We start from the raw sequence: 9,154 nt of genomic DNA, 5'->3' as shown, positions 1-9,154 counted from the left end.
AGGCTGCAGCTCCAGGACCCACGTTTGTGAAACGTGCAAGAGAGAGCCGTGAAACAGTTTTTTGCATCATCTCATAAGATGAGTTAATGATGTTTATAAACTAAAGAGAATCACCCTAAGTTATGGCTGCCTGAAATAGCTTTTCGTGCCGGCCCTGTGAGGCGGGTATTGTGTTTCAGCTCAAATAGCATTTCACAGACCTAAGAATCTGAGCATAGCCTTTTGTATACATCTAAGAGGGGAGGACAGAGATGGTTCTTTTTGTCCCTTCCCCTTGAGCCTTTGCCCGGTTTCTCTGAAGCTGGGCTCTTTATTTTCGGGCAGGCGGGCGGGGGGGAGGGAGGGAAGGCTTGTGTGGGCTCGGTTCCTCACTTTCCCGGCCAGGAGGAAAAGTGAGAGTGTGACCGTCTGGAGTTGAGGCTCCCTCACCTCTCTGGGAGACTCTTTCACTGGGACACAGCAGCGGCAACACACACACGTTCGGGACAAACACCACTGCAGAGGAAAAAGCAATGGGTCTAGAAGCGAGGCTGCAAAGGGGTTTGCTGCACACCAGCGGACGTCTCCTCGTTATAAAAGAAGCATTTGCAAGAAGACCTCATCTCCTAGCGACTGGTTCACTGCGCGGCCCCGCTTCTGCCCTCCTCCCCGTGGCCACCGGCCCAGCCCCCCCCCCCCCACCCGGCGGGGCAGGGTTCAGCCTTCTGTTTACATCTGGGCAATCCTTGCCCCTGTGCACAAAGACCCACTGTGCCCAGGTTCACCGACTGTCTTTTGGTTCTTTGTAACTCTTGATTTAGTTCTTTGGAAGGCTTTCTCGCCGCTTCCCCCAGCACACTTCCTACGGGCATTTGACCGCCCCCCACCCAACCGCCGTCAAAGGCCCAGCAGCCGTGAGGGGTTTGGGGGGCCTGGGGGTGTGGGATCCCCCGCCCCGGCGTGGGAATGCCTCGTTCCCGGAGCCCACTCCGAGGCACATCCTCTCCATTTCTCCTCGCCTGCGAAAGTGACACGTCTGCGGCCGCACATTGTCGCCGATTGTGGGAAAGGGCCGCCAGCCTTTCCGCCGCTCCCGGCCGCCCTAATGAGGGAACAATCGGGCTCCCCGGAGCTGCCGGCGGGGTCAGGCCCGGCGCCCCGCACAATGGGCGCGGCGCCCGAGCCCCTGACAGCGCCATAAATTGGCCGTGCAAAGCTGAGCGCTTGGTGGTCCCCGGGAGGAAAGAGCCGCCGCCGGCAGCGCGAAAAGACGAGTCCGGGAGCCCGCCAGGGAGCCAGTGGTGTTTTTTCCAGATCACCTTGTTGGAACTTAGAGTAGCAGAGGTCAGACGAGAAGGACAATAGCGGGGTCCAAGGGTGAACTCCGGCGGGGGGGCGCTGAACCCGGGCTCCCAGGTCGAGCAGAATGAATGGGGTGGGCGCTGAAGTCGGGGGGCCCACGGGGGCCCCGGAGTCCGAAGGTCGCGGGGCCGGCCTGGCTCAGAAAGCCCCCTTCCCCCCTCCATCCCAGAGAAAGGAATGGCCCACACTGAAGAAGACATTTCTGCTTCTCACAAAGGGCTTTCTTTCTTTTTTTTCCTTTTTGGTTTTTTTCTTTCTTTTTTGAAAGATATTTTAGCACAGATCTTACCAGATGAGGACAAGATAAGAAAATCACTAGATGTGGGCTCTTTTTTTTTTTTTCACGGAAGATATACATATAATGCAAAGTACCTTTTGAAGTGGTTTTTTTTTAATCAAAAGTTTTCTAAGAAAAAAAAAATAACTTCTGTTCAATCTCAGAGAAATAAATGGCATAAGGATGCTCTTTCTGGTTTTTATTTAGCGTCAGTATGGGGTTTTTTTCTTTTTAATCTTTCCAAGGAACAGATAGAGAAAAAACAGAAGGATGGGGCAGCTTATATTAGGATTAAGTGAGCTTTTAACTTGAAAACATGAATTTAAAAAAAAAAAATGTTTGCCAAACTAACATCAACAAATGTGGCCAGATATCTGGTTTTAATGGGATGATTCAGGAGTTTCGGTCTTTTGTGGGCCTTGGGCTGCCAAAATCCTGCACCAATCATGACATCCCCAAACTCAAAAATTTCAATTAAACAAACCCACGATTGCTAGACATGGTACCCTAACTATTTACCTCTGAAGTTGTGTTTGCACGCGCTATGCTTTTGGAGGTTTCCCTCTTTTTCTTCCTTCTTTTTGAAGATGAGACTATGACCCTTTGGGAGACCAAGGGTCAGTTGAGGACCCGGCAGGCAATGACTTGTACTTTAACTGTATCCTGAGTGAGAAGACATCTGGCCCAGCACTTCGTGGCCCCACCGTCCCCCCCTCCAACCCTGCCTGCCACAGCCCCCATCTTCCTTCTTTAAAAGTCTAACTCACATCCCAGAAGGGATTGTGCAAGGCCCAAGCTATGCTGCTAGATAGATAGATAGATAGATAGATAGATGATAGATCAATGATAGATAAAATAATGAGTGTGCAAAAACTGCAATCCCAAGTCTCCCTTGAGCCAGGACCTATGGGTTGCTGCTGCCCCAGGGCAGGGTGAGTGAGGCCCAGTGTCAGAGCCTCCCCTGCACACAGCTGCAGGCACCCCTCTCAGAGACTAGAAATGGCAGAGGAGAAGCAGGAGTGTTATCTGAGCCACCTGCCCCACCCCCAACCCCCCACCCCGCACCCCAGAATCCAGGAACCCCACTGGGAACAGCATCTCTCAGCCTCCCTGCCTCCATGAGTCGAGAGGGGGTGTGGCCACCCCAAACTGGAGGTGGTGGCTAGAAAGGCAGAGAGGAGATGGGGTGACAGCAAGAGAGAAGGTAGTTACACTTTTGTATAAAAGCCACCTTTGGTTCGATTGACTGATACTCTGCTTTATTATTCTCTGAAACCTAAAGCCTAAACTTGCCTAAAAGGGAGTGAGTTTTTCCTCTTACCTAATTTTTCCTGATACAGGAGGAGCACTGTGGAAGAAGGAGAAAGGAAGGGTAGGTTCGAGTAGCCTCTCCAGGAAGCACTGTGACCCGACATTCTTCATACAGAACCACAGAATTAGATAAATATGTATTTAAGTGTTATTCCTGAAAGTTTGAAAAGGAAAACTTACTTCTAAGGTAAATCGGATTGAGTTTCCCTCTTAATCGGATTACCCTGGAATACATGGCTTGCTTCCTGAGGGTGGCTAATAATTGATAACTTCTTGGGGCAGAGAGTTACTGAAAAACCATTTGGAGGCAAAAACCAAAATGTATGTTCTAAATTAGGGGCCTAAATTAAGTTGGACAACAATTTTGTTTACATTCTTCAGGTGCTTTCCAAAGATGCCTTTTAAAATCACATTTTCTCATAATTTATCTAGAAAGAGAAGCCAGAAGCATTATCTTTCCAACTGTGGAAAAACCAGTCCCAAACAGTATTCCAAATAAGACAAACACAAATTTTCTTTGAGATAGACAGCTGGCTCTGGGGGAGTGGAAGATGGTCATTTCTAAGTTACAGCCCGCTGTTCTTTATGAATACAATACTGATTCTCAGAAGCACACCCAAGTGAAGAATCCCCTACCTGTTCCCAGAATCTTGTGTTGAAAACAGTACTTAAATCTACACTTTAGCAGGACATTGCAAAGAGTTCTATTCCATGAGACCTGAAGCTGAAAAATCTTTGTCCACTAACGGTGTGCTGTTTTTGAAACTTTTATAGTGTTGCTCTTACCTGGAGTGGTGAAAAAAAAAAAAAAGGTTGAATGGAAAATAAACTGGAGGGGATAAGCTGAACTTCTGGATTCTTCAACGATTCCATTCGGTTGTTGCATGGAAAAATCTTGAATGATTTCTCCATTTCCCACCTACCTCCAGGTTCCTGAAATAATACATGTAAAAAGAGAAAGACCAAATGGAATAAGAGAGATTATTATTCCAACCCTGTATTATAAGCATGTCATGTGTTCGTAAAGAATTGTTCATCTGGTGAAGGAATAATAAAACGTGACACGTGGAAGAAAGGAAACACAGCCAAGAGGCCCTGTTGCTGAGCGTTCTGAACAACAGACAACCTCTAAGGATCCTCGCCTATAATCCTGGCTCTGCCTTCAATTCACAGTATGCCTTTGGGTAAGTCACTTAACCTTTCTGGGTCTCAGTTTCCCTCTGGGCAAAATGGTGGTTATTATAATAACCCTCTTACCAGTATTTTGCAAAGAACAATGATTACAAATGAATGCAAATCGTCTTGTGTGTGTTAAGAATGACATACAAGGGCTGAGAAATAGCATATGAGCTTGTAGTTCACAGCACACTTTTCCGGGAACAACACGAGGGTGTTGCAATCACAGAACGATAACAGGGACCACCGAGCAGATTATAACCAAGAGGAATCCTTTAGGAAGAATTCGTGATGAGTCACTGGACCAAAATGGGAAAAGTGGGAAAGGAGATTCAACTCTCTTTTTTTTCATATAAATTTTGGCAAAAGTGATTTGGGTGTTAACAAACCAAAGGATGTGCTTAGGACGGTTCATCTAAAGTCGTAGAAATATTAGACGTTACACAACTTAGATACACAACGTGGAGAGGGGATTTATTTACGTAGACACAACTCAGAGGTTTACTATTTATTACATGTGTCTTGTTCTGTGATCAAGGAGGGTTTTATAGGTGGCTTTTCAAGAGGCTGGCAGACATGTAATGATTAACTAAATGTTCAGTAATGCTTTATTTCGTTTGCTTCTAAAGAACAACATTTACCGGATTTCAAGGCAATTATGTTTTAAAACGCACTAAAAAATAAAAATAAAAAATAAATCAAAAAAGCACCTAAAGTCATATTTTTCTATTTTTATAAACTCTCAAATGTGGAGAAAAACAAGGAAGGAACAAAGGGAGTATTTATGGTAACAAAAGGTTAATAGCGTGCATACAGGCAGAAGAATTACAGATCAATAAAAAAAAATGAACAACACAGGAAAAAAGGAGAATTGATATGAACAAGCAATTAGCAAAATAATAAATACAGTTCTCCAACTCACAGAGGAGTGTTTAACCACAATAAGAAAGTAAAGTTAAAATACTCTGTGCCATACTGCGGGCAGTAGAGAACCCGCTAATACTTCCCGGGGAGATAACCACAAGCAATTATTAAACGCTATAAAAAGTGCCGTGCTCTCTACCCTAGCTACTTGACTTCGAGGACTTTGTGTTAAAAAAAAAAAAACAAAAAAACCTCATGATTGTCCCCTAAGTCTTAACCGGAAGGATGACGAGGACAGCGTTGCTGGTTACAGTGCATAATTGCAAATAACTCTAAATACACAGCAGTGGGACAGCCGGTTCAATAAACTGGGTCCGCGCATAAAACGCATTCTAAGATGCCGTGGGGGCTACGAATGCATACTAAGTAGAGAGATATCTAGATACAAAAGGAGGTGAGGAAAAATTTAAGGGTGTGACCCTATTTTGAGGAAAGAAGGAAGAATTGGCAGGACGGGCAATTTAGGCTGCAATATTGCAAATATTGCAGGGTTTCAGTGGTCTATAACAACAAAGGTTTAATCCACACTTGGATTTCAGGTTCCTCTCGGGGCAAGTGCGGGCTGTGCTCTGCAAGTCCTCAGTGCCTGATTCGGAGTAAAGCAGCCACCATGAGAAGCATGGCCCGTCACCGTGGCGGAGGGAAAGAGTTCCACTACGACAGCCACCAGCCAGCCACAGGCAGCTTTGGGAACGTGAAATGGCGCCCATGTGAATTGAGACGGTTCTAAGTCTAAAATACACACCAAAGCTCAAAGACTTTGTAGAAATAACAAAAAATTGCAAAAATATCTCAATAAATCTATGTCGAGTACATGCTGAATCTGTTTTGAGTGTCTTAGGTTAAAGCAAATCGCTTGTGAAACTTCACTTCACCTGTTTCTCTTACTTTTTTTTAATGCTGCTACAGGAACATTTAAAATTGCGTATGTGGCTTGCATTTGTGGAGCCACAGCGTTCTAGAGGGTGTTGGACCACCAACCTATGCTGCACCTCATTGGCTAGACTCAGTCACATGACCCCACAGAGTCACGGGAAGTCAGAGAATGCAGTCCTACAGTGTATCCAGGAGGCAGCCAACTGGAAACACTTGGTGAGTAGTCCTAATATGTGCCACAGAAAGGGAGAAAGAGAGAGAGAGGAAAAAAATGGCAAATTCTGAAGAGTACATTTGAGAGCATCTGCGTTAAACACAGGCTACTTGCTATGAGAAAATTTACTTGGAATCCCTTGGGAGTCCCTCCACCGATCTGAGCAGTCAGCCTCCAGTGCAACTAAAAAAGTTATGAGAATAGCCCTATACCAGCTGCCAGAGGGGGAAAATGCTACACATATTAAGACACTATATGCAGAGAAAGAAAAAAAGACCGGCAGCAATTTGAAGGGGAAAGAAAGTCATAATACACACGCACACACGAGCAGACACTTGCAGAGATGACATTTGGGTTGGCTGGTGAGCTGCCCTTGACTGTGCAATTCTATGTAGCATGCCCCAAGATGAGAAGCAAGAAGGATTGGCCGATTCCTGGATACTGTTCTTCTAAGAAAAGCTGAGGGGTCAGCAAATGTGTGTTTGTGTGCGGATACATCCATACTTCTTGGACACACCTCGAATTCCATATTCCAAAAGCTCTGTCATCTTCATCGCTTCCTAACGGGATCCCACGTGATTTCAAATTCCTTCTCTTCGCTTGTTTTTGTTGTCAAGTCATTTTCAAGAAACTAATGACATTTGGGGGCGCCTGGGTGGCTCAGTCCGTTAAGCGTCCGACTTCGGCTCAGGTCATGATCTCACAGTCCGTGAGTTGGAGCCCCGCGTCGGGCTCTGCGCTGACAGCTCAGAGCCTGGAGCCTGCTTCGGATTCTGTGTCTGCCTCTCTCTGACCCTCCCCTGCTCGAGTCTATCTCTCTCTCAAAAAATAAATACACATCAAAACAAATTTTTTCTGAATAAATTATTGATATTCAAAATCTCTTGTCACACCCTTTGCTCGGAGCTCAAAGCAATATGCAGTCATACTGATTTCAGCTACAGGAAGGCAAGAGAACATATTGTGCGCTCTAGAGGCAGGCTGCCCGGGTTCAAATTGCTAGCTGTACAAGCTCTGACAGGTCGCACAACCGCTCTCTTCTTCCATCAATCCATCTGTAAAATGGGGGCCATATCTGTATTTATTTCGCAGGGTTGTGAGTAAAAATCCAAATGTGCGAAGAAGTGACCACCCAGCTAGAATCTGCTACTCGATTTCCGTTTTCTAATTTACCATAAAGATGAAAATCAGCTGAGCTGTACTCCAATCTGCAGCTGATATTTGGAGAAGCATTAGCAGAATTCCCTTCGTCTTTGCTCAGCCCTTCCCTTAAAAGATCTCCAATTTGGAAACACGATTTTTCCCCCCTTTACCTCTGCACAAGCCACTGACTTGTCAGGAGAACAATACAAACACCTTCACATTTCCGCAGCTCCGTCTCCTGAATTTAGCACTCCACTTCTGAATTTAAGGAACCAAAGCACCATTCAGTGTTTTAAGAGTGAGGAAAATATATAAAAATTAAAATGGCTTTGACAAGTTAACATCAATTTGAATGAGACTGGGAAAATGAAATTCTGTAGATGAGTGCTTTCATTTCAAATGGTTTTGCCGGTTTTCGAATGATTACCCAATTTTGTCTCGTTCCCTTCAAATTTACAAATTAATATTTTTAAGAGGCAGAGTTAATAACCAGTTGAGTTAAAACGTATTAAAAACTATAAAGGTTTCCTCCATTCAAGTTCGGAGTTTTGCTATATAAAACCGACTTTAGAGTTACAATAAAAATAGCAATATCACGCAATACTATGTTTGTATTTCTCAGTTCAATTGCTTTTTATTTTCAAACTGTAGGCAACTAAGACATGCCTGAGTGAAATTTCCTAGGAGCCAAATAATTAATCCAACATTTATCCAAAATGCTAAATTAACTGACCTAATTCTTCAAATGAATATCATACTTTGATGGTGACATACAAATTGTTTTCAACCTTAGGCTTAAAAAGGTATTATCAAGTATTCTGATTAATCAAGGAGAACACCTGGTAATTTGTGACATGCGGAATGTAGCTACCCAATTCCCTGAATATTTTAACAAAATACTTGTAAAATTGCGCCACCCAAACCAAGAGTGAAAAATGGTGCCAACACCAACAGAAGGTAAGAGAAGGATACATTTCAAAAGATTCTAGCTGTTTCTGTACCCTCCAAACCCTCAGAGTGAAATCAAGTATGCAAAGGGATTATGGGCTTAAAGTTCAATTAAAATAAACACTTTAAATTCCATTATTTTACTATTTAGAATGAAAAATAGAATTTTCTTGTCAAATGTTTTGGTTCTCTGCCTCTTTTTTACTTTTTTGGTGTGTGCGGTCTTATTTTAAAGTTCCATTGAGGCAATACACATATGCCAGCCAGAAAAATGCAGATATTAAGGGATTTTATTCATAACAGGCTAAATTTGTCTCTTGTGAAAGATAAAAGCACTTTAAAGTTGATGAGTCTATGATTTTAAGTAAAATCCTCATTCAAATGTGATTGCTTTATAGGTTTCACTCTGGTCAGAGTAATTTGTGTTCTTTCTATATATTACTCCGACTATAATAAAGCTGTTTATGCAAATGTGAAATTGTTGCTATCGCAAAATTTCTCCAACTGTGTAAGGTTGCAGTGTTAAACTCGCATTCAAGATCCGAATTCCACATATTCACAACCTGCAAACATCCCAAAGTCACACTTCGACATCTGTGTGGTGGCCAGCTTCCACGGCAATCCATAACATGCTTTTTCAGAAGTTGAAAGAAAAAAGAAATCAAAACGTTGAGGTAAGTACAATTCAGTAATTATAGTAAGTGTTTACCAAATGTTTGCCATGGCATACATTTTATTAATTGATAACACTTAGAAACCACATTAGGGGGGCAGCTGGGTGGGTGGCTCAGTCAGTGAGCGTCCAACTCTTGAGCTCAGGTCATGATCTCAGGGTCGTGGGATCGAGCCCTGCATTGGGCTCTGTGCTAAGCGTAGAGCCTGCTCGAGATTCTCTCTTCTCTGCCCCCTCCTGCGCTGCTCTCACTCTCTTTCTCTAAAAAAAA

The 9,154-nt window shown here is 43.8% G+C and overlaps 1 long non-coding RNA gene across 2 annotated transcripts; it reads left to right on the top strand.

Moving 5' to 3' along the window:
- The first annotated feature begins 1,144 nt into the window (after window positions 1-1,144).
- On the top strand, window positions 1,145-5,777 carry LOC122215003. 2 transcript variants are annotated; one of them, XR_006200186.1, is made up of 4 exons: window positions 1,145-1,323; window positions 2,959-3,116; window positions 3,859-4,113; window positions 5,569-5,777. It is a non-coding gene; the product is annotated as an uncharacterized LOC122215003 (long non-coding RNA). The 2 variants fall into 2 exon arrangements; XR_006200187.1 differs by lacking the exon at window positions 2,959-3,116.
- Window positions 5,778-9,154: the final 3,377 nt, after the last annotated feature.

This window comes from Panthera leo, chromosome A3, assembly GCF_018350215.1.
Source record: "Panthera leo isolate Ple1 chromosome A3, P.leo_Ple1_pat1.1, whole genome shotgun sequence".
NCBI lineage: Eukaryota > Metazoa > Chordata > Mammalia > Carnivora > Felidae > Panthera > Panthera leo.
The sequence above is the reverse complement of the archived record's forward strand: the minus strand, read 5'-3'. Positions and strand labels throughout refer to the sequence as shown.